Source organism: Amblyomma americanum, chromosome 3 (assembly GCF_052857255.1).
Source record: "Amblyomma americanum isolate KBUSLIRL-KWMA chromosome 3, ASM5285725v1, whole genome shotgun sequence".
In the NCBI taxonomy this organism is placed as follows: Eukaryota; Metazoa; Arthropoda; class Arachnida; order Ixodida; family Ixodidae; genus Amblyomma; species Amblyomma americanum.
In genome coordinates, this window is record NC_135499.1 from 36,020,990 (window position 1) to 36,046,928 (window position 25,939).

Consider the following 25,939-nt stretch of genomic DNA (forward strand, 5'->3'; position numbering starts at 1 on the left):
CTAGGTAGCTGGCGTCATCAAACCAAGCGCAGTGACGGGCACCTGTTCAAATGCGAAGGGTCAGAGCAAGATCCCAACTACGGTGGCGTGACCCAACGTGTCTAAGATGTTGGCGCTCTTTTCTCTGTACGGATCAGCTGACAGCGTTTCAGGTTGTCAAATGAAAGGTGATTCCACGGTCAAGGCTGCGGCCGGCTCGAAGATAGGCAGCATTGATTCATTCCAGACGCGTCGGTCGCCGTCGTTGCGTCAGCACGCCATCCTTCCGGTGTCAGGGAAAGGCCAGCCTAGTAAGCTGGCGTCACCAAACCAAGCGCAGTCACGAGCACCTGTACAATTGCGAAGGGTGAGAGCAACATCCCAACTGTGGTGGCGTAGCCCGACCTGTCGTAGATGTTGGCGCCCTTTTCACTGTACGGATCAGCTGACAGCGTTCCAGGTTCTCAAACGAAAGGTGATTCCACGTTCAAGGTTGCGGCCGGCTCGAAGAAAGGAAGCATTGATCCAATCCAGACACGTCGGTCGCCGCCGTAGCGTCAGCACGCCACCCTTCCGGTGTCAGGGAATGCCCAGCCTAGGAAGCTGGCGTCATCAAACCAAGCGCAGTCACGAGCACCTGTACAATTGCGAAGGGTGAGAGCAACATCCCAACTGTGGTGGCGTAGCCCGACCTGTCGTAGATGTTGGCGCCCTTTTCACTGTACGGATCAGCTGACAGCGTTCCAGGTTGTCAAACGAAAGGTGCTTCCATGTTCAGAAGTGGCGGTGAAGGTTGTGGTTGGCTCGCATATTGGAAGCATTGATCCATTCCAGACGCGTCAGTCGCCGTCGTTGCGTCAGCACGCCAGCCTTCCAGTGTCAGGGAAAGCCCAGGCGAGGAAGCTGGCGTCAGCAAACCAAGCGCAGTGACGAGCACCTGTACAAATGCGAAGCGTCCGAGCAACATCCGAACTGCGGTGGCGTGGCCCGACGTGTCTAAGATATTGGAGCCCTTTTCACTGTAAGGATCAGCTGACAGCGTTCCAGGTTGTCAAAAGAAAGGTGATTCCACGGTCAAAGTTGCAGCCGGCTCGTAGATAGGCAGCATTGATCCATTCCAGACGCGTCGGTCGCCGTCGTTGTGTCAGCACGCCATTCTTCCGGTGTCAGGGGAAGCACAGCCGAGGAAGCTGGTGTCATCAAACCAAGCGCAGTCACGAGCACCTGTAAAATACGAAGGGTAAGAGCAACTTCCCAACTGCGGTGGTATGGCCCGACGTGTCTGAGATGTTGGCGCCCTTTTGACTGTACGGATCATCTGACAGCGTTCCAGATTGACAAACGAAAGGTGATTCCATGTTCAGAAGTGGCGGTGAAGGTTGCGGTCGGCTCGAAGATAGGAAGCATTGATCCAATCCAGGCGCGTCGGTCGCCGTCGTTGCGTCAGCATGCCATCCTTCCGGTGTCAGGGAAAGCCCAGCCGAGGAAGCTGGGGTCATCAAACCAAGCGCAGTCACGAGCACATGTACAAATGGGACGGGTGAGAGCGGCGTCCTGAATGCAGCTGCGTGGCCCGACGTGTCTAAGATGTTGGCGCCCTTTTCACTGTACGGATCAGCTGACATCGTTCCGGGTTGTCAAACGAAAGGTGCTTCCACGTTCAGAAGGGGCGGTGAAGGTTGCGGCCGGCTCGAAGATAGGAAGCATTGATCCATCCCAGACGCGTCGGTCGCCCTCGTTGCGTCAGCAATCCATCCTTCCGGTGTCAGGGAAAGCCCAGCCGAGGAAGCTTGCGTAATCAAACCAAGCGCAGTGACGAGCACCTGTACAAATGCGAAGGGTAAGAGCAACATCCCAACTGCGGTGGCGTGGCCGGACGTGTCTAAGATGTTGGCGCCCTTTTCACTGTACGGATATGCTGACAGCGTTCCAGGTTTTCAAACGAAAGCCGATTCCACGGTCACGGATGCAGCCGGCTAGAAGATAGGCAGCATTGATCCATTCCAGACGCGTCGGTCGCCGTCGTTGCGTCAGCACGCCATCCTTCCGGTGTCAGGGAAAGCCCAGCCTAGGAAGCTGGCGTCATCAAACCAAGCGCAGTCACGAGCACCTGTACAAATGCGAAGGGTCAGAGCCACATCCCAACTGCGGTGGCGTGGCCCGACGTGTCGAAGATGTTGGCGCCTTTTTTACTGCATGGATCAGCTGACAGCGTTCCAGGTTGACAAACTAAATGTGATTCCACGGTCAGAAGTGGCGGAGAATGTTGTGGTTGGCTCGCATATTGGAAGCATTGATCCTTTCCAGACTTGCCGGTCTCCGTCGTTGCATCTGCACGCCATCGTTCCAGTGTCAGGAAAGCCCAGCCTAGGAAGCTGGCGTCATCAAACCAATCGCAATGACGAGCACCTGTACAAATGCGAGGTGTCCGAGCAACATCCGAACTGCGGTGGCGTGGCCCGACGTGTCAAAGATATTGGAGCCATTTTCACTGTAAGGATCAGCTGACAGCGTTCCAGGTTGTCAAACGAAAGGTGATTCCACGGTCAAGGTTGCAGCCGGCTCGTAGATAGGCAGCATTGATCCATTCCAGACGCGTCGGTCGCCGTCGTTGCGTCAGCACGCCATCCTTCCGGTGTCAGGGGAAGCACAGCCGAGGAAGCTGGTGTCATCAAACCAAACGCTGTGACGAGCACCTGTACAAATGCGAGGCGTCAGAGCAACATCCCAACTGCGGTGGCGTGGCCCGACGTGTCCAAAATGTTGGCGCCCTTTTCACTGCACGGATCAGCTGACAGCGTTCCAGGTTGTTAAACGATAGGTGATTCCACGTTCAGAATGGGTGGCGAAGGTTGCGGCCGGCTCGAAGATAGGTAGCATTGATCCATTCCAGACGTGTCGGTCTCCGTCGTTGCGTCAGCACGCCATCGTTCCAGTGTCAGGAAAAACCCAGCCTTGGAAGCTGGCGTCATCAAACCAAGCGCAGTCACGTGCACCTGTCCAACTTTGAATGGTGAGAGCAAGATACCATCTGCAGTGCCGTGCCCCACGTGTCGAAGATTTTGGCGCCCTTTTCACTGCACGGATAAGCTGACAGCGTTCCAGGTTGTCAAACGAAAGGTGATTGCACGTTCAGAATGGGTGGCGATGGTTGCGGCCGGCTCGAAGATTGGAAGCATTGATCCTTTCCAGACGCGTCGGTCGCCATCGTTGCCTCGGCACGCCATCCTTCTGGTGTCAGGGAAAGCCCAGCCGAGGAAGATGGTGTCATCAAACCAAGCGCAGTCACGAGCACCTGTAAAAATACGAAGGGGGAGAGCAAAATCCCCACTGCGGTGGGTTTGTCCGACGTGTCTAAGATGTTCGCGCTCTTTTCACTGCACGGATCAGCTGACAGCGTTCCAGGTTGTCAAACGAAAGGCGATTGCACGTTCAGAATGGGTGGCGAAGGTTGCGGCCGGCTCGAAGATAGGAAGCATTGATCCATTCCAGACGAGTCGGTCGCCGTCGTTGCGTCGGCACGCAATCCTTCCGGTGTCCGGCAAAGCCCAGCCTAGGAAGCTTGCGTCATCAAACCAAGCTCAGTGACGAGCACCTGTACAAATGCGAAGGGTGAGAGCAACATCCCAAATGCGGTGGCGTTGCCCGACGTGTCTAAGATGTTGGCGCTCTTTTCACAGTACGGATCAGCTGACAGCGTTCCAGGTTGTCAAACGAAAGGTGATTCCACGGTCAAGGTTGCGGCCGGCTCGACGGACAAGGTTGCGGCCGGCTCGAAGATAGGCAGCATTGATCCATTCCAGACACGTCGGTCGCCCTCGTTGCGTCAGCACGCCATCCTTCCGGTGTCAGGGAAAGGCCAGCCGAGGAAGCTCTCGTCATCAAACGAAGCACAGTGACGACCACCTGTACAAATGCGAAGGGTCAGAGCAACATCCCAAATGCGGTGGCGTGGCCCGACGTATCTAAGATGTTGGCGCCCTTTTCAATGTACGGATCAGCTGACAGCGTTCCAGGTTGTCAAACGAAAGGTGATTCCACGGACAAGGTTGCGGCCGGCTCGAAGATAGGCAGCATTGATCCATTCCAGACGCGTCGGTCGCCGTCGTTTCGTCTGCACGCCATCCTTCCGGTGTCAGGGAAAGCACAGCCTAGGAAGCTGGCGTCATCAAACCAAGCGCAGTCACGAGCATCTGTACAAATGCGAAGGATAAGATCAACATCCCTACTGCGGTGGCATGGCCCGACGTGTCAAATATGTTGGCGCCATTTCACTGCACGGATCAGCTGACAGGGTTCCAGGTTGTCAAAATAAAGGTGAATACACGTTCAGAAGTGGCGGTGAAGGTTGCGGCCAGCTCGAAGATAGGAAGCATTGATCCATTCCAGACGTGTCAACCTCCGTCGTTGCGTCAGCACGCCATCGTTCCAGTGTCAGGGAAAGCCCAGCCTAGGAAGCTGGCGTCATCAAACCAAGCGCAGTCACGTGCACCTGTCCAACTTTGAATGGTGAGAGCAAGATACCATCTGCAGTGCCGTGCCCCACGTGTCGAAGATTTTGGCGCCCTTTTCACTGCACGGATAAGCTGACAGCGTTCCAGGTTGTCAAACGAAAGGTGATTGCACGTTCAGAATGGGTGGCGAAGGTTGCGGCCGGCTCGAAGATAGGAAGCATTGATCCTTTCCAGACGCGTCGGTCGCCATCGTTGCCTCGGCACGCCATCCTTCTGGTGTCAGGGAAAGCCCAGCCGAGGAAGATGGTGTCATCAAACCAAGCGCAGTCACGAGCACCTGTAAAAATACGAAGGGGGAGAGCAAAATCCCCACTGCGGTGGGTTTGTCCGACGTGTCTAAGATGTTCGCGCTCTTTTCACTGCACGGATCAGCTGACAGCGTTCCAGGTTGTCAAATGAAAGGCGATTGCACGTTCAGAATGGGTGGCGAAGGTTGCGGCCGGCTCGAAGAGAGGAAGCATTGATCCATTCCAGACGAGTCGGTCGCCGTCGTTGCGTCGGCACGCAATCCTTCCGGTTCCCGGCAAAGCCCAGCCTAGGAAGCTTGCGTCATCAAACCAAGCTCAGTGACGAGCACCTGTACAAATGCGAAGGGTGAGAGCAACATCCCCACTGTGTTCACGTGGCCCGACGTTTCGAAGACGTTGGTGCCGTTTTCACTGCACGGATCAGCTGACAGCGTTCCAGGTTGTCAAATGAACGGTGATTCCACGTTCAGAAGTTGCGTTGAAGGTTGCGGCCGGCTCGTATATAGGAAACATTGATTCAATCTAGACGCATCAGTCACCGTCGTTGCGTAAGCACGAAATCCTCCAGGTGTCAGGGGAAGCACAGCCGAGGAATCTGGTGTCATCAAACCAAGCGCAGTCACGAGCACCTGTACAAATGCGAAAGTTAGAGCAACGTCCCAACTGCGGTGGCGTGGCCCGGCGCGTCGAAGATGTTGGCGCCCTTCTCACTGCACGGATCCGCTGACAGCGCTCCAGGTTGTCAAACGAAATGTGATTCCATGTTCAGAAGTGGCGGTGAAGGTTGCGGTCAGCTCGAAGATAGGAAGCATTGATTCAATCCAGACGCGTCGGTCGCCCTCGTTGCGTCAGCACGCCATCCTTCTGGTGTAAGGGAAAGCCCAGCCGAGGAAGCTTGCGTCATCAAACCAAGCGGAAGTGACGGGCACCTGTACAAATGCGAAGGGTCAGAGCAACATCCCAAATGCGGTGGCGTGGCCCGACGTGTCTAAGATGTTGGCGCTCTTTTCACTGTACGGATCAGCTGACAGCGTTCCAGGTTGTCAAACGAAAGGTTATTCCATGTTCAGAAGTGGCGGTGAAGGTTGTGGTTTGCTCGCATATTGGAAGCACTGATCCATTCCAGACGCGTCAGTCGCCGTCGTTGCGTCAGCACGCCAGCCTTCCAGTGTCAGGGAAAGCCCAGCCGAGGAAGCTGGCGTCGGCAAACCAAGTGCCGTGACGAGCACCTATACAAATGCGAAGGGTCAGAGCAACATCCCAATGCGGTGGCGTGGCCCGACGTGTCTAAGATGTTGGCGCCCTTTTCACTGTACGGATCAGCTGACAGCGTTCCAGGTTGTCAAACGAAAGGTGATTCCACGGTCAAGGTTGCAGCCGGCTCGTAGATAGGCAGCATTGATCCATTCCAGACGCGTCGGTCGCCGTCGTTGCGTGAGCACGCCATTCTTCCGGTGTCAAGGGAAGCACAGCCGAGGAAGCTGGTGTCATCAAACCAAGCGCAGTCACGACCACCTGTAAAATGCGAAGGGTAAGAGCAACTTCCCAACTGCGGTGGCATGGCCCGACGTGTCTGAGATGTTGGCCCTTTTGACTGTACGGATCATCTGACAGCGTTCCAGATTGACAAACGAAAGGTGATTCCATGTTCAGAAGTGGCGGTGAAGGTTGCGGTCGGCTCGAAGATAGGAGGCATTGATCCAATCCAGGCGCGTCGGTCGACGTCGTTGCGTCAGCACGCCATCCTTTTGGTGTCAGGGAAAGCCCAGCCGAGGAAGCTGGCGTCAGCAAACCAAGCGCAGTCACGAGCTCCTGTATAAATGCGAATGGTGAGAGCAACATCCCAACTGCGGTGGGTTTGTCTGACGTGTCTAAGATGTTCGCGCTCTTTTCACTGCACGGATCAGCTGACAGCGTTCCAGGTTGTCAAACGAAAGGCGATTGCACGTTCAGAATGGGTGGCGAAGGTTGCGGCCGGCTCGAAGATAGGAAGCATTGATCCATTTCAGACGTGTCGGTCGCCGCCGTTGCGTCGGCACGCAATCCTTCCGGTGTCCGGCAAAGCCCAGCCTAGGAAGCGTGCGTCATCAAACCAAGCGCAGTGACGAGCACCTGTACAAATGCGAAGGGTGAGAGCAACATCCCAAATGCGGTGGCGTGGCCCGACGTGTCTAAGCTGTTGGCGCTCTTTTCACTGTACGGATCAGCTGACAGCGTTCCAGGTTGTCAAACGAAAAGTGATTCCACGGTCAAGGTTGTGGCCGGCTCGAAGATAGGCAGCATTGATCCATTCCAGACGCGTCGGTCGCCGTCGTTGCGTCAGCACGCCATCGTTCCAGTGTCAGGAAAAGCCCAGCCTAGGAAGCTGGCGTCATCAAACCAAGCGTAGTCACGAGCACCTGTATAAATGCGAATGGTGAGAGCAACATCCCAACTGCGGAGGCGTGGCCCGACGTGGCGAAGATGTTGGCGTCGTTTTCACTGTACGGACCAGCTGACAGCGTTCCAGGTTGTCAAACAAGAGCTGATTCCACGTTCAGAAGTGGCGGTGAAGGTTGCGGTCGGCTCGAAGATAGGAAGCATTGATCCATTTTAGACACGTCGGTCTCCGTCGTTGCGTCAGCACGCCATCGTTCCGGTGTCAGGGAAAGCCCAGCCTAGGAAGCTTTCGTCATCAAACCAAGCGCAGCCACGAGCTCCTGTACAAATGCGAAGGATGAGAGCAACATCCCCACTGTGTTCACGTGGCCCGACGTTTCGAAGACGTTGGTGCCGTTTTCACTGCACGGATCAGCTGACAGCGTTCCAGGTTGTTAAATGAACGGTGATTCCACGTTCAGAAGTTGCGGTGAAGGTTGCGGCCGGCTCGAATATAGGAAGCATTGATCCAATCTAGACGCATCGGTCACCGTCGTTGCGTAAGCACGAAATCCTCCAGGTGTCAGGGGAAGCACAGCCGAGGAATCTGGTGTCATCAAACCAAGCGCAGTCACGAGCACCTGTACAAATGCGAAAGTTAGAGCAACGTCCCAACTGCGGTGGCGTGGCCCGGCGCGTCGAAGATGTTGGCGCCCTTCTCACTGCACGGATCCGCTGACAGCGCTCCAGGTTGTCAAACGAAATGTGATTCCATGTTCAGAAGTGGCGGTGAAGGTTGCGGTCAGCTCGAAGATAGGGAGCATTGATTCAATCCAGACGCGTCGGTCGCCCTCGTTGCGTCAGCACGCCATCCTTCCGGTGTAAGGGAAAGCCCAGCCGAGGAAGCTTGCGTCATCAAACCAAGCGGAAGTGACGGGCACCTGTACAAATGCGAAGGGTCAGAGCAACATCCCAGATGCGGTGGCGTGGCCCGACGTGTCTAAGATGTTGGCGCTCTTTTCACTGTACGGATCAGCTGACAGCGTTCCAGGTTGTCAAACGAAAGGTGATTCCATGTTCAGAAGTGGCGGTGAAGGTTGTGGTTGGCTCGCATATTGGAAGCACTGATCCATTCCAGACGCGTCAGTCGCCGTCGTTGCGTCAGCACGCCAGCCTTCCAGTGTCAGGGAAAGCCCAGCCGAGGAAGCTGGCGTCAGCAAACCAAGCGCAGTGACGAGCACCTGTACAAATGCGAAGCGTCCGAGCAACATCCGAACTGCGGTGGCGTGGCCCGACGTGTCTAAGATATTGGAGCCCTTTTCACTGTAAGGATCAGCTGACAGCGTTCCAGGTTGTCAAACGAAAGGTGATTCCACGGTCAAGGTTGCAGCCGGCTCGTAGATAGGCAGCATTGATCCATTCCAGACGCGTCGGTCGCCGTCGTTGCGTGAGCACGCCATTCTTCCGGTGTCAAGGGAAGCACAGCCGAGGAAGCTGGTGTCATCAAACCAAGCGCAGTCACGACCACCTGTAAAATGCGAAGGGTAAGAGCAACTTCCCAACTGCGGTGGCATGGCCCGACGTGTCTGAGATGTTGGCCCTTTTGACTGTACGGATCATCTGACAGCGTTCCAGATTGACAAACGAAAGGTGATTCCATGTTCAGAAGTGGCGGTGAAGGTTGCGGTCGGCTCGAAGATAGGAGGCATTGATCCAATCCAGGCGCGTCGGTCGCCGTCGTTGCGTCAGCACGCCATCCTTTTGGTGTCAGGGAAAGCCCAGCCGAGGAAGCTGGCGTCAGCAAACCAAGCGCAGTCACGAGCTCCTGTATAAATGCGAATGGTGAGAGCAACATCCTAACTGCTGTGGGTTTGTCCGACGTGTCTAAGATGTTCGCGCTATTTTCACTGCACGGATCAGCTGACAGCGTTCCAGGTTGTCAAACGAAAGGCGATTGCACGTTCAGAAGGGGAGGTGAAGGTTGCAGTCGGCTCGAAGATAGGAAGCATTGATCAATTCCAGACGCGTCGGTCTCCGTCGTTGCGTCAGCACGCCATCGTTCCGGTGTCAATGAAAGCCCAGCCTAGGTAGCTGGCGTCATCAAACCAAGCGCAGTGACGGGCACCTGTTCAAATGCGAAGGGTCAGAGCAAGATCCCAACTACGGTGGCGTGACCCAACGTGTCTAAGATGTTGGCGCTCTTTTCTCTGTACGGATCAGCTGACAGCGTTTCAGGTTGTCAAATGAAAGGTGATTCCACGGTCAAGGCTGCGGCCGGCTCGAAGATAGGCAGCATTGATTCATTCCAGACGCGTCGGTCGCCGTCGTTGCGTCAGCACGCCATCCTTCCGGTGTCAGGGAAAGGCCAGCCTAGTAAGCTGGCGTCACCAAACCAAGCGCAGTCACGAGCACCTGTACAATTGCGAAGGGTGAGAGCAACATCCCAACTGTGGTGGCGTAGCCCGACCTGTCGTAGATGTTGGCGCCCTTTTCACTGTACGGATCAGCTGACAGCGTTCCAGGTTCTCAAACGAAAGGTGATTCCACGTTCAAGGTTGCGGCCGGCTCGAAGAAAGGAAGCATTGATCCAATCCAGACACGTCGGTCGCCGCCGTAGCGTCAGCACGCCACCCTTCCGGTGTCAGGGAATGCCCAGCCTAGGAAGCTGGCGTCATCAAACCAAGCGCAGTCACGAGCACCTGTACAATTGCGAAGGGTGAGAGCAACATCCCAACTGTGGTGGCGTAGCCCGACCTGTCGTAGATGTTGGCGCCCTTTTCACTGTACGGATCAGCTGACAGCGTTCCAGGTTGTCAAACGAAAGGTGCTTCCATGTTCAGAAGTGGCGGTGAAGGTTGTGGTTGGCTCGCATATTGGAAGCATTGATCCATTCCAGACGCGTCAGTCGCCGTCGTTGCGTCAGCACGCCAGCCTTCCAGTGTCAGGGAAAGCCCAGGCGAGGAAGCTGGCGTCAGCAAACCAAGCGCAGTGACGAGCACCTGTACAAATGCGAAGCGTCCGAGCAACATCCGAACTGCGGTGGCGTGGCCCGACGTGTCTAAGATATTGGAGCCCTTTTCACTGTAAGGATCAGCTGACAGCGTTCCAGGTTGTCAAAAGAAAGGTGATTCCACGGTCAAAGTTGCAGCCGGCTCGTAGATAGGCAGCATTGATCCATTCCAGACGCGTCGGTCGCCGTCGTTGTGTCAGCACGCCATTCTTCCGGTGTCAGGGGAAGCACAGCCGAGGAAGCTGGTGTCATCAAACCAAGCGCAGTCACGAGCACCTGTAAAATACGAAGGGTAAGAGCAACTTCCCAACTGCGGTGGTATGGCCCGACGTGTCTGAGATGTTGGCGCCCTTTTGACTGTACGGATCATCTGACAGCGTTCCAGATTGACAAACGAAAGGTGATTCCATGTTCAGAAGTGGCGGTGAAGGTTGCGGTCGGCTCGAAGATAGGAAGCATTGATCCAATCCAGGCGCGTCGGTCGCCGTCGTTGCGTCAGCATGCCATCCTTCCGGTGTCAGGGAAAGCCCAGCCGAGGAAGCTGGGGTCATCAAACCAAGCGCAGTCACGAGCACATGTACAAATGGGACGGGTGAGAGCGGCGTCCTGAATGCAGCTGCGTGGCCCGACGTGTCTAAGATGTTGGCGCCCTTTTCACTGTACGGATCAGCTGACATCGTTCCGGGTTGTCAAACGAAAGGTGCTTCCACGTTCAGAAGGGGCGGTGAAGGTTGCGGCCGGCTCGAAGATAGGAAGCATTGATCCATCCCAGACGCGTCGGTCGCCCTCGTTGCGTCAGCAATCCATCCTTCCGGTGTCAGGGAAAGCCCAGCCGAGGAAGCTTGCGTAATCAAACCAAGCGCAGTGACGAGCACCTGTACAAATGCGAAGGGTAAGAGCAACATCCCAACTGCGGTGGCGTGGCCGGACGTGTCTAAGATGTTGGCGCCCTTTTCACTGTACGGATATGCTGACAGCGTTCCAGGTTTTCAAACGAAAGCCGATTCCACGGTCACGGATGCAGCCGGCTAGAAGATAGGCAGCATTGATCCATTCCAGACGCGTCGGTCGCCGTCGTTGCGTCAGCACGCCATCCTTCCGGTGTCAGGGAAAGCCCAGCCTAGGAAGCTGGCGTCATCAAACCAAGCGCAGTCACGAGCACCTGTACAAATGCGAAGGGTCAGAGCCACATCCCAACTGCGGTGGCGTGGCCCGACGTGTCGAAGATGTTGGCGCCTTTTTTACTGCATAGATCAGCTGACAGCGTTCCAGGTTGACAAACTAAATGTGATTCCACGGTCAGAAGTGGCGGAGAATGTTGTGGTTGGCTCGCATATTGGAAGCATTGATCCTTTCCAGACTTGCCGGTCTCCGTCGTTGCATCTGCACGCCATCGTTCCAGTGTCAGGAAAGCCCAGCCTAGGAAGCTGGCGTCATCAGACCAATCGCAATGACGAGCACCTGTACAAATGCGAGGCGTCAGAGCAACATCCCAACTGCGGTGGCGTGGCCCGACGTGTCCAAAATGTTGGCGCCCTTTTCACTGCACGGATCAGCTGACAGCGTTCCAGGTTGTTAAACGATAGGTGATTCCACGTTCAGAATGGGTGGCGAAGGTTGCGGCCGGCTCGAAGATAGGTAGCATTGATCCATTCCAGACGTGTCGGTCTCCGTCGTTGCGTCAGCACGCCATCGTTCCAGTGTCAGGAAAAACCCAGCCTTGGAAGCTGGCGTCATCAAACCAAGCGCAGTCACGTGCACCTGTCCAACTTTGAATGGTGAGAGCAAGATACCATCTGCAGTGCCGTGCCCCACGTGTCGAAGATTTTGGCGCCCTTTTCACTGCACGGATAAGCTGACAGCGTTCCAGGTTGTCAAACGAAAGGTGATTGCACGTTCAGAATGGGTGGCGATGGTTGCGGCCGGCTCGAAGATAGGAAGCATTGATCCTTTCCAGACGCGTCGGTCGCCATCGTTGCCTCGGCACGCCATCCTTCTGGTGTCAGGGAAAGCCCAGCCGAGGAAGATGGTGTCATCAAACCAAGCGCAGTCACGAGCACCTGTAAAAATACGAAGGGGGAGAGCAAAATCCCCACTGCGGTGGGTTTGTCCGACGTGTCTAAGATGTTCGCGCTCTTTTCACTGCACGGATCAGCTGACAGCGTTCCAGGTTGTCAAACAAAAGGCGATTGCACGTTCAGAATGGGTGGCGAAGGTTGCGGCCGGCTCGAAGATAGGAAGCATTGATCCATTCCAGACGAGTCGGTCGCCGTCGTTGCGTCGGCACGCAATCCTTCCGGTGTCCGGCAAAGCCCAGCCTAGGAAGCTTGCGTCATCAAACCAAGCTCAGTGACGAGCACCTGTACAAATGCGAAGGGTGAGAGCAACATCCCAAATGCGGTGGCGTTGCCCGACGTGTCTAAGATGTTGGCGCTCTTTTCACAGTACGGATCAGCTGACAGCGTTCCAGGTTGTCAAACGAAAGGTGATTCCACGGTCAAGGTTGCGGCCGGCTCGACGGACAAGGTTGCGGCCGGCTCGAAGATAGGCAGCATTGATCCATTCCAGACACGTCGGTCGCCCTCGTTGCGTCAGCACGCCATCCTTCCGGTGTCAGGGAAAGCCCAGCCGAGGAAGCTCTCGTCATCAAACGAAGCACAGTGACGACCACCTGTACAAATGCGAAGGGTCAGAGCAACATCCCAAATGCGGTGGCGTGGCCCGACGTATCTAAGATGTTGGCGCCCTTTTCAATGTACGGATCAGGTGACAGCGTTCCAGGTTGTCAAACGAAAGGTGATTCCACGGACAAGGTTGCGGCCGGCTCGAAGATAGGCAGCATTGATCCATTCCAGACGCGTCGGTCGCCGTCGTTTCGTCTGCACGCCATCCTTCCGGTGTCAGGGAAAGCACAGCCTAGGAAGCTGGCGTCATCAAACCAAGCGCAGTCACGAGCATCTGTACAAATGCGAAGGATAAGATCAACATCCCTACTGCGGTGGCATGGCCCGACGTGTCAAATATGTTGGCGCCATTTCACTGCACGGTACAGCTGACAGGGTTCCAGGTTGTCAAAATAAAGGTGAATACACGTTCAGAAGTGGCGGTGAAGGTTGCGGCCAGCTCGAAGATAGGAAGCATTGATCCATTCCAGACGTGTCAACCTCCGTCGTTGCGTCAGCACGCCATCGTTCCAGTGTCAGGGAAAGCCCAGCCTAGGAAGCTGGCGTCATCAAACCAAGCGCAGTCACGTGCACCTGTCCAACTTTGAATGGTGAGAGCAAGATACCATCTGCAGTGCCGTGCCCCACGTGTCGAAGATTTTGGCGCCCTTTTCACTGCACGGATAAGCTGACAGCGTTCCAGGTTGTCAAACGAAAGGTGATTGCACGTTCAGAATGGGTGGCGAAGGTTGCGGCCGGCTCGAAGATAGGAAGCATTGATCCTTTCCAGACGCGTCGGTCGCCATCGTTGCCTCGGCACGCCATCCTTTTGGTGTCAGGGAAAGCCCAGCCGAGGAAGATGGTGTCATCAAACCAAGCGCAGTCACGAGCACCTGTAAAAATACGAAGGGGGAGAGCAAAATCCCCACTGCGGTGGGTTTGTCCGACGTGTCTAAGATGTTCGCGCTCTTTTCACTGCACGGATCAGCTGACAGCGTTCCAGGTTGTCAAATGAAAGGCGATTGCACGTTCAGAATGGGTGGCGAAGGTTGCGGCCGGCTCGAAGACAGGAAGCATTGATCCATTCCAGACGAGTCGGTCGCCGTCGTTGCGTCGGCACGCAATCCTTCCGGTTCCCGGCAAAGCCCAGCCTAGGAAGCTTGCGTCATCAAACCAAGCTCAGTGACGAGCACCTGTACAAATGCGAAGGGTGAGAGCAACATCCCAAATGCGGTGGCGTGGCCCGACGTGTCTAAGATGTTGGCGCTCTTTTCACAGTACGGATCAGCTGACAGCGTTCCAGGTTGTCAAACGAAAGGTGATTCCACGGTCAAGGTTGCGGCCGGATCGACGGACAAGGTTGCGGCCGGCTCGAAGATAGGCAGCATTGATCCATTCCAGACACGTCGGTCGCCCTCGTTGCGTCAGCACGCCATCCTTCCGGTGTCAGGGAAAGCCCAGCCGAGGAAGCTCTCGTCATCAAACGAAGCACAGTGACGACCACCTGTACAAATGCGAAGGGTCAGAGCAACATCCCAAATGCGGTGGCGTGGCCCGACGTATCGAAGATGTTGGCGCCCTTTTCAATGTACGGATCAGCTGACAGCGTTCCAGGTTGTCAAACGAAAGGTGATTCCACGGACAAGGTTGCGGCCGGTTCGAAGATAGGCAGCATTGATCCATTCCAGACGCGTCGGTCGCCGTCGTTTCGTCTGCACGCCATCCTTCCGGTGTCAGGGAAAGCACAGCCTAGGAAGCTGGCGTCATCAAACCAAGCGCAGTCACGAGCATCTGTACAAATGCGAAGGATAAGATCAACATCCCTACTGCGGTGGCGTGGCCCGACGTGTATAATATGTTGGCGCCATTTCACTGCACGGATCAGCTGACAGGGTTCCAGGTTGTCAAAATAAAGGTGAATACACGTTCAGAAGTGGCGGTGAAGGTTGCGGCCGGCTCGAAGATAGGAAGCATTGATCCATTCTAGACGTTTCAATCTCCGTCGTTGCGTCAGCACGCCATCGTTCCAGTGTCAGGGAAAGCCCAGCCTAGGAAGCTGGCGTCATCAAACTAAGCGCAGTCACGAGAACCTGTATAAATGCGAAGGATGAGAGCAACATCCCAACTGCGGGGTCGTGGCCCGACGTTTCCAAGACGTTGGCGCCATTTCACTGCACGGTTCAGCTGACAGCGTTCCAGGTTGTCAAAATAAAGGTGATTCCACGTTCAGAAGTGGCGGTGAGGGTTGCGGTCGGCTCGAAGATAGGAAGCATTGATCCAATCCAGACGCGTCGGTCGCCGTCGTTGCGTCAGCACGCCATCCTTCCGATGTCAGGGGAAGCACAGCCGAGGAAGCTGGTGTCATCAAACCGAGCGCAGTCACGAGCACCTCTACAAATGCGAAGGGATAGAGCAACATCCCAACTGCGGTGACATGACCCGACGTGTCGAAGATGGCGTCAATTCACTGTACGGATACGCTGACAGCGTTCCAGGTTGTCAAACGAAAGGTGATTCCACTTCTAAGGTTGCGGCCGGCTCGAAGATAGGCAGCATTGATCAAATCCAGACGCGTCGGTCACCGTCGTTGCGTCAGCACGCCATCCTTTCGTTGTCAGGGAAAGCCCAGCCTAGGAAACTGGCGTAATCAAACCAATTGCAGCCACGAGCACCTGTACAAATTCGAAAGATGAGAGCAACATCCCAACTGCGGTGGCGTGGCCCGACGTTTCCAAGACGTAGGCACCATTTCACTGCACGGATCAGCTGACAGCGTTCCAGGTTGTCAAATAAAGGTTATTCCACGTTCAGAAGTGGCGGTGAAGGTTGTGGCCGGCTCCATGATAGGAAGCATTGATTCATTCCAGACACGTCGGTATCCGTCGTTGCGTCAGCACACCTTCCTTCCGGTGTCAGGCAAAGCCCAGCCGAGGAGGCTTGCGTCATCAAACCAATCGCAGTCACGAGTACATGTACAAATGGGAAGCGTGAGAGCGGCATGCCAAATGCGGTGGCGTGGCCCGACCTCTCTAAGATGTTGGCGCCCTTTTCACTGTACGGATCAGCTGACAGCGTTCTAGGTTCTTAAACGAAAGGTGATTCCACTTCCAAGGTTGCGGCTGGCTCGAAGATAGGCAGCATTGATCCATTCCAGACGCGTCGGTCACCGTTGTTGCGTCAGCACGCCATCCTTCCGTTGTCAGTGAAAGCCCAGCCTAGGTAGCTCGCGTCATCAAACCAAGCGCAGTCACATGCACCTGTACGAATGCGAAGGGTCAGAGCAACATCCCAACTGCGGTGGCGTGGCCCGACGTGTCCATGATGTTGGCGCCCTTTTCACTGCACGGATCAGCTGACAGCGTTCCAGGTTGTCAAACGAAAGGTGATTACACGTTCAGATAGGGTGGCGAAGGTTGTGGCCGGCTCGAAGATAGGAAGCATTGATCCCTTCCAGACGCGTCGGTCGCCTTCCTTGCGTCAGCACGCCAATCCTCCGGTGTCAGGCAAAGCCCAGCCGAGGAAGCTGGCGTCATCAAACCAAGCGCAGTCACATGCAACTGTAAAATGCGAAGGGTCCGAGCAACATTTCAGCTTTTGGTGGCGTGGCCCGACGTGACCAAGTTGTTGGCTCCCTTTTCACTGCACGGATCAGCTGACAGCGTTCCAGGTTGTCAAACGAAAGGTGATTCCACGTTCAGAATGGGTGGCGAAGGTTGCGGCCGGCTCGACGATAGCAAGCATTGATCCACTCCAGACGCGTCGGTCGCCGTCGTTGCGTCAGCACGCCATCCTTCCGGTGTCAGGGAAAACCCAGCCGAGGAAGCTTGCGTCATCAAACGAAGCACAGTGACGACCACCTGTACAAATGCGAAGGGTCAGAGCAACATCCCAAATGCGGTGGCGTGGCCCGACGTATCTAAGATGTTTGCGCCCTTTTCACTGTACGGATCAGCAGACTGCGTTCCAGGTTGTGAAACGAAAGGTGATTCCACGGACAAGGTTGCGGCCGGCTCGAAGATAGGCAGCATTGATCCATTCCAGACGCGTCGGTCACCGTCGTTGCGTCAGCACGCCATCCTTCCGTTGTCATGGAAAGCCCAGCCTAGGAAACTGGCGTCATCAAACCAAGCGCAGTGACGGGCACCTGTTCAAATGCGAAGGGTCAGAGCAAGATCCCAACTACGGTGGCGTGACCCGACGTGTCTAAGATGTTGGCGCTCTTTTCTCTGCACGGATCAGCTGACAGCGTTTCAGGTTGTCAAATGAAAGGTGATTCCACGGTCAAGGCTGCGGCCGGCTCGAAGATAGGCAGCATTGATTCATTCCAGACGCGTCGGTCGCCGTCGTTGTGTCAGCACGCCATTCTTCCGGTGTCAGGGGAAACACAGCCGAGGAAGCTGGTGCCATCAAACCAAGCGCAGTCACGAGCACCTGTAAAATACGAAGGGTAAGAGCGACTTCCCAACTGCGGTGGCATGGCCCGACGTGTCTGAGATGTTGGCGCCCTTTTGACTGTACTGATCATCTGACAGCGTTCCAGATTGACAAACGAAAGGCGATTCCATGTTCAGAAGTGGCGGTGAAGGTTGCGGTGGGCTCGAAGATAGGAAGCATTGATCCAATCCAGGCGCGTCGGTCGCCGTCGTTGCGTCAGCACGCCATCCTTTTGGTGTCAGGGAAAGCCCAGCCGAGGAAGCTGGCGTCAGCGAACCAAGCGCAGTCACGAGCTCCTGTATAAATGCGTATGGTGAGAGCAACATCCCAACTGCGGAGGCGTGGCCCGACGTGGCGAAGATGTTGGCGTCGTTTTCACTGTACGGACCAGCTGACAGCGTTCCAGGTTGTCAAACAAGAGGTGTTTCCACGTTCAGAAGTGGCGGTGAAGGTTGCGGTCGGCTCGAACATAGGAAGCATTGATTCATTTTAGACACGTCGGTCTCCGTCGTTGCGTCAGCACGCCATCATTCCGGTGTCAGGGAAAGCCCAGCCTAGGAAGCTGGCGTCATCAAACCAAGCGCAGCCACGAGCACCTGTACAAATGCGAAGGATGAGAGCAACATCCCCACTGTGTTCACGTGGTCCGACGTTTCGAAGACGTTGGTGCCCTTTTCACTGCACGGATCAGCTGACAGCGTTCCAGGTTGTCAAACGAACGGTGATTCCACGTTCAGAAGTTGCGGTGAAGGTTGCGGCCGGCTCGAAGATAGGAAGCATTGATCCAATCCCGATGCGGCGGTCACCGTCGTTGCGTCAGCACGCCATCCTTCCGGTGTCAGGGAAAGCCCAGCCGAGAAATCTGGCGTCTGCAAACCAAGCACAGTCACGAGCACCTGTACAAATGCGAAATGTGAGAGCAACATCCCAACTTCGGCGGCACGGCCCGACAAGTCGAAGATGGCGCCCTTTTTACTGCACGGATAAGTTGACAGCGTTCCAGGGTGTCAAACGAAAGGCGATTCCACGTTCAGAAGTGGCGGTGAAGGTTGCGGTCGGCTCGAATATAGGAAGCATTGATCCATTCCAGACACGTCGGTCGCCGTCTTTGCGTCAGCATGCCATCCTTCCGGTGTCAGGGAAAGCCCAGCCGAGGAAGCTGGGGTCATCAAACCAAGCGCAGTCACGAGCACATGTACAATTGGGACGGGTGAGAGCGGCGTCCTGAATGCAGCTACGTGGCCCGACGTGTCTAAGATGTTGGCGCCCTTTTCACTGTACGGATCAGCTGACATCGTTCCGGGTTGTCAAACGAAAGGTGCTTCCACGTTCAGAAGGGGCGGTGAAGGTTGCGGCCGGCTCGAAGATAGGAAGCATTGATCCATCCCAGACTCGTCGGTCGCCCTCGTTGCGTCAGCAATCCATCCTTCCGGTGTCAGGGAAAGCCCAGCCGAGGAAGCTTGCGTAATCAAACCAAGCGCAGTGACGAGCACCTGTACAAATGCGAAGGGTAAGAGCAACATCCCAACTGCGGTGGCGTGGCCGGACGTGTCTAAGATGTTGGCGCCCTTTTCACTGTACGGATATGCTGACAGCGTTCCAGGTTTTCAAACGAAAGCCGATTCCACGGTCACGGATGCAGCCGGCTCGAAGATAGGCAGCATTGATCCATTCCAGACGCGTCGGTCGCCGTCGTTGCGTCAGCACGCCATCCTTCCGGTGTCAGGGAAAGCCCAGCCTAGGAAGCTGGCGTCATCAAACCAAGCGCAGTCACGAGCACCTGTACAAATGCGAAGGGTCAGAGCCACATCCCAACTGCGGTGGCGTGGCCCGACGTGTCGAAGATGTTGGCGCCTTTTTTACTGCATGGATCAGCTGACAGCGTTCCAGGTTGACAAACTAAATGTGATTCCACGGTCAAGGTTGCAGCCGGCTCGTAGATAGGCAGCATTGATCCATTCCAGACGCGTCGGTCGCCGTCGTTGCGTCAGCACGCCATCCTTCCGGTGTCAGGGGAAGCACAGCCGAGGAAGCTGGTGTCATCAAACCAAACGCTGTGACGAGCACCTGTACAAATGCGAGGCGTCAGAGCAACATCCCAACTGCGGTGGCATGGCCCGACGTGTCCAAAATGTTGGCGCCCTTTTCACTGCACGGATCAGCTGACAGCGTTCCAGGTTGTTAAACGATAGGTGATTCCACGTTCAGAATGGGTGGCGAAGGTTGCGGCCGGCTCGAAGATAGGTAGCATTGATTCATTCCAGACGTGTCGGTCTCCGTCGTTGCGTCAGCACGCCATCATTCCAGTGTCAGGAAAAACCCAGCCTAGGAAGCTGGCGTCATCAAACCAAGCGCAGTCACGTGCACCTGTCCAACTTTGAATGGTGAGAGCAAGATACCATCTGCAGTGCCGTGCCCCACGTGTCGAAGATTTTGGCGCCCTTTTCACTGCACAGATAAGCTGACAGCGTTCCAGGTTGTCAAACGAAAGGTGATTGCACGTTCAGAATGGGTGGCGAAGGTTGCGGCCGGCTCGAAGATAGGAAGCATTGATCCTTTCCAGACGCGTCGGTCGCCATCGTTGCCTCGGCACGCCATCCTTCTGGTGTCAGGGAAAGCCCAGCCGAGGAAGATGGTGTCATCAAACCAAGCGCAGTCACGAGCACCTGTAAAAATACGAAGGGGGAGAGCAAAATCCCCACTGCGGTGGGTTTGTCCGACGTGTCTAAGATGTTCGCGCTCTTTTCACTGCACGGATCAGCTGACAGCGTTCCAGGTTGTCAAACGAAAGGCGATTGCACGTTCAGAATGGGTGGCGAAGGTTGCGGCCGGCTCGAAGATAGGAAGCATTGATCCATTCCAGACGAGTCGGTCGCCGTCGTTGCGTCGGCACGCAATCCTTCCGGTGTCCGGCAAAGCCCAGCCTAGGAAGCTTGCGTCATCAAACCAAGCTCAGTGACGAGCACCTGTACAAATGCGAAGGGTGAGAGCAACATCCCAAATGCGGTGGCGTGGCCCGACGTGTCTAAGATGTTGGCGCTCTTTTCACAGTTCGGATCAGCTGACAGCGTTCCAGGTTGTCAAACGAAAGGTGATTCCACGGTCAAGGTTGCGGCCGGCTCGACGGACAAGGTTGCGGCCGGCTCGAAGATAGGCAGCATTGATCCATTCCAGACACGTCGGTCGCCCTCGTTGCGTCAGCACGCCATCCTTCCGGTGTCAGGGAAAGCCCAGCCGAGGAAGCTCTCGTCATCAAACGAAGCACAGTGACGACCACCTGTACAAATGCGAAGGGTCAGAGCAACATCCCAAATGCGGTGGCGTGGCCCGACGTATCTAAGATGTTGGCGCCCTTTTCACTGTACGGATATGCTGACAGCGTTCCAGGTTTTCAAACGAAAGCCGATTCCACGGTCACGGATGCAGCCGGCTCGAAGATAGGCAGCATTGATCCATTCCAGACGCGTCGGTCGCCGTCGTTGCGTCAGCACGCCATCCTTCCGGTGTCAGGGAAAGCCCAGCCTAGGAAGCTGGCGTCATCAAACCAAGCGCAGTCACGAGCACCTGTACAAATGCGAAGGGTCAGAGCCACATCCCAACTGCGGTGGCGTGGCCCGACGTGTCGAAGATGTTGGCGCCTTTTTTACTGCATGGATCAGCTGACAGCGTTCCAGGTTGACAAACTAAATGTGATTCCACGGTCAAGGTTGCAGCCGGCTCGTAGATAGGCAGCATTGATCCATTCCAGACGCGTCGGTCGCCGTTGTTGCGTCAGCACGCCATCCTTCCGGTGTCAGGGGAAGCACAGCCGAGGAAGCTGGTGTCATCAAACCAAACGCTGTGACGAGCACCTGTACAAATGCGAGGCGTCAGAGCAACATCCCAACTGCGGTGGCGTGGCCCGACGTGTCCAAAATGTTGGCGCCCTTTTCACTGCACGGATCAGCTGACAGCGTTCCAGGTTGTTAAACGATAGGTGATTCCACGTTCAGAATGGGTGGCGAAGGTTGCGGCCGGCTCGAAGATAGGTAGCATTGATCCATTCCAGACGTGTCGGTCTCCGTCGTTGCGTCAGCACGCCATCGTTCCAGTGTCAGGAAAAACCCAGCCTAGGAAGCTGGCGTCATCAAACCAAGCGCAGTCACGTGCACCTGTCCAACTTTGAATGGTGAGAGCAAGATACCATCTGCAGTGCCGTGCCCCACGTGTCGAAGATTTTGGCGCCCTTTTCACTGCACGGATAAGCTGACAGCGTTCCAGGTTGTCAAACGAAAGGTGATTGCACGTTCAGAATGGGTGGCGAAGGTTGCGGCCGGCTCGAAGATAGGAAGCATTGATCCTTTCCAGACGCGTCGGTCGCCATCGTTGCCTCGGCACGCCATCCTTCTGGTGTCAGGGAAAGCCCAGCCGAGGAAGATGGTGTCATCAAACCAAGCGCAGTCACGAGCACCTGTAAAAATACGAAGGGGGAGAGCAAAATCCCCACTGCGGTGGGTTTGTCCGACGTGTCTAAGATGTTCGCGCTCTTTTCACTGCACGGATCAGCTGACAGCGTTCCAGGTTGTCAAACGAAAGGCGATTGCACGTTCAGAATGGGTGGCGAAGGTTGCGGCCGGCTCGAAGATAGGAAGCATTGATCCATTCCAGACGAGTCGGTCGCCGTCGTTGCGTCGGCACGCAATCCTTCCGGTGTCCGGCAAAGCCCAGCCTAGGAAGCTTGCGTCATCAAACCAAGCTCAGTGACGAGCACCTGTACAAATGCGAAGGGTGAGAGCAACATCCCAAATGCGGTGGCGTGGCCCGACGTGTCTAAGATGTTGGCGCTCTTTTCACAGTACGGATCAGCTGACAGCGTTCCAGGTTGTCAAACGAAAGGTGATTCCACGGTCAAGGTTGCGGCCGGCTCGACGGACAAGGTTGCGGCCGGCTCGAAGATAGGCAGCATTGATCCATTCCAGACTCGTCGGTCGCCCTCGTTGCGTCAGCACGCCATCCTTCCGGTGTCAGGGAAAGCCCAGCCGAGGAAGCTCTCGTCATCAAACGAAGCACAGTGACGACCACCTGTACAAATGCGAAGGGTCAGAGCAACATCCCAAATGCGGTGGCGTGGCCCGACGTATCTAAGATGTTGGCGCCCTTTTCAATGTACGGATCAGCTGACAGCGGTCCAGGTTGTCAAACGAAAGGTGATTCCACGGACAAGGTTGCGGCCGGCTCGAAGATAGGCAGCATTGATCCATTCCAGACGCGTCGGTCGCCGTCGTTTCGTCTGCACGCCATCCTTCCGGTGTCAGGGAAAGCACAGCCTAGGAAGCTGGCGTCATCAAACCAAGCGCAGTCACGAGCATCTGTACAAATGCGAAGGATAAGATCAACATCCCAACTGCGGTGGCGTGGCCCGACGTGTCAAATATGTTGGCGCCATTTCACTGCACGCATCAGCTGACAGGGTTCCAGGTTGTCAAAATAAAGGTGAATACACGTTCAGAAGTGGCGGTGAAGGTTGCGGCCGGCTCGAAGATAGGAAGCATTGATCCATTCCAGACGTGTCAACCTCCGTCGTTGCGTCAGCACGCCATCGTTCCAGTGTCAGGGAAAGCCCAGCCTAGGAAGCTGGCGTCATCAAACCAAGCGCAGTCACGTGCACCTGTCCAACTTTGAATGGTGAGAGCAAGATACCATCTGCAGTGCCGTGCCCCACGTGTCGAAGATTTTGGCGCCCTTTTCACTGCACGGATAAGCTGACAGCGTTCCAGGTTGTCAAACGAAAGGTGATTGCACGTTCAGAATGGGTGGCGAAGGTTGCGGCCGGCTCGAAGATAGGAAGCATTGATCCTTTCCAGACGCGTCGGTCGCCATCGTTGCCTCGGCACGCCATCCTTCTGGTGTCAGGGAAAGCCCAGCCGAGGAAGATGGTGTCATCAAACCAAGCGCAGTCACGAGCACCTGTAAAAATACGAAGGGGGAGAGCAAAATCCCCACTGCGGTGGGTTTGTCCGACGTGTCTAAGATGTTCGCGCTCTTTTCACTGCACGGATCAGCTGACAGCGTTCCAGGTTGTCAAATAAAGGTTATTCCACGTTCAGAAGTGGCGGTGAAGGTTGTGGCCGGCTCCATGATAGGAAGCATTGATTCATTCCAGACGCGTCGGTATCCGTCGTTGCGTCAGCACACCTTCCTTCCGGTGTCAGGCAAAGCCCAGCCGAGGAGGCTTGCGTCATCAAACCAATCGCAGTCACGAGTACATGTACAAATGGGAAGCGTGAGAGCGGCATCCCAAATGCGGTGGCGTGGCCCGACCTCTCTAAGGTGTTGGCGCCCTTTTCACTGTACGGATCAGCTGACAGCGTTCCAGGTTCTTAAACGAAAGGTGATTCCACTTCCAAGGTTGCGGCTGGCTCGAAGATAGGCAGCATTGATCCATTCCAGACGCGTCGGTCACCGTTGTTGCGTCAGCACGCCATCCTTCCGTTGTCAGTGAAAGCCCAGCCTAGGTAGCTCGCGTCATCGAACCAAGCGCAGTCACATGCACCTGTACAAATGCGAAGGGTCAGAGCAACATCCCAACTGCGGTGGCGTGGCCCGACGTGTCCATGATGTTGGCGCCCTTTTCACTGCACGGATCAGCTGACAGCGTTCCATGTTGTCAAATGAAAGGTGATTACACGTTCAGATAGGGTGGCGAAGGTTGTGGCCGGCTCGAAGATAGGAAGCATTGATCCATTCCAGACGCGTCGGTCGCCTTCGTTGCGTCAGCACGCCAATCCTCCGGTGTCAGGCAAAGCCCAGCCGAGGAAGCTGGCGTCATCAAACCAAGCGCAGTCACATGCAACTGTAAAATGCGAAGGGTCCGAGCAACATTTCAGCTTTGGTGGCGTGGCCCGACGTGACCAAGTTGTTGGCTCCCTTTTCACTGCACGGATCAGCTGACAGCGTTCCAGGTTGTCAAACGAAAGGTGATTCCACGTTCAGAATGGGTGGCGAAGGTTGCGGCCGGCTCGACGATAGCAAGCATTGATCCACTCCAGACGCGTCGGTCGCCGTCGTTGCGTCAGCACGCCATCCTTCCGGTGTCAGGGAAAACCCAGCCGAGGAAGCTTGCGTCATCAAACGAAGCACAGTGACGACCACCTGTACAAATGCGAAGGGTCAGAGCAACATCCCAAATGCGGTGGCGTGGCCCGACGTATCTAAGATGTTTGCGCCCTTTTCACTGTACGGATCAGCAGACAGCGTTCCAGGTTGTGAAACGAAAGGTGATTCCACGGACAAGGTTGCGGCCGGCTCGAAGATAGGCAGCATTGATCCATTCCTGACGCGTCGGTCGCCGTCGTTGCGTCTGCACGCCATCCTTCCGGTGTCAGGGAAAGCACAGCCTAAGAAGCTGGCGTCATCAAACCAAGCGCAGTCACGAGCATCTGTACAAATGCGAAGGATAAGAGCAACATCCCAACTGCGGGGTCGTGGCCCGACGTTTCCAAGACGTTGGCGCCATTTCACTGCACGGTTCAGCTGACAGCGTTCCAGGTTGTCAAAATAAAGGTGATTCCACGTTCAGAAGTGGCGGTGAAGGTTGCGGTCGGCTCGAAGATAGGAAGCATTGATGCAATCCAGACGCGTCGGTCGCCGTCGTTGCATCAGCACGCCATCCTTCCGATGTCAGGGGAAGCACAGCCGAGGAAGCTGGTGTCATCAAACCGAGCGCAGTCACGAGCACCTCTACAAATGCGAAGGGATAGAGCAACATCCCAACTGCGGTGACATGAGCCGACGTGTCGAAGATGGCGCCAATTCACTGTACGGATCAGCTGACAGCGTTCCAGGTTGTCAAACGAAAGGTGATTCCACTTACAAGGTTGCGGCCGGGTCGAAGATAGGCAGCATTGATGAAATCCAGACGCGTCGGTCACCGTCGTTGCGTCAGCACGCCATCCTTCCGTTGTCAGGGAAAGCCCAGCCTAGGAAACTGGCGTAATCAAACCAATTGCAGCCACGAGCACCTGTACAAATGCGAAAGATAAGAGCAACATCCCAACTGCGGTGGCGTGGCCCGACGTTTCCAAGACGTAGGCACCATTTCACTGCACGGCTCAGCTGACAGCGTTCTAGGTTGTCAAATAAAGGTTATTCCACGTTCAGAAGTGGCGGTGAAGGTTGTGGCCGGCTCCATGATAGGAAGCATTGATCCATTCCAGTCGCGTCGGTATCCGTCGTTGCGTCAGCACACCATCCTTCCGGTGTCAGGCAAAGCCCAGCCGAGGAGGCTTGCGTCATCAAACCAATCGCAGTCACGAGTACATGTACAAATGGGAAGCGTGAGAGCGGCATCCCAAATGCGGTGGCGTGGCCCGACCTCTCTAAGATGTTGGCGCCCTTTTCACTGTACGGATCAGCTGACAGCGTTCCAGGTTCTTAAACGAAAGGTGATTCCACTTCCAAGGTTGCGGCTGGCTCGAAGATAGGCAGCATTGATCCATTCCAGACGCGTCGGTCACCGTTGTTGCGTCAGCACGCCATTCTTCCGTTGTCAGTGAAAGCCCAGCCTAGGAAGCTGGCGTCCTCAAACCAAGCGCAGTCACGAGCACCTGTACAAATGCGAAGGGTTAGAGCAACATCCCAACTGCGGTGGCGTGGCCCCACGTGTAGAAGTTGTTGGCGCCCTTTTCACTGCACGGCTTATGACAGCGTTCCAGGTTGTCAAACGAAAGGTGCTATCACGTTCAGGAGGGGAGG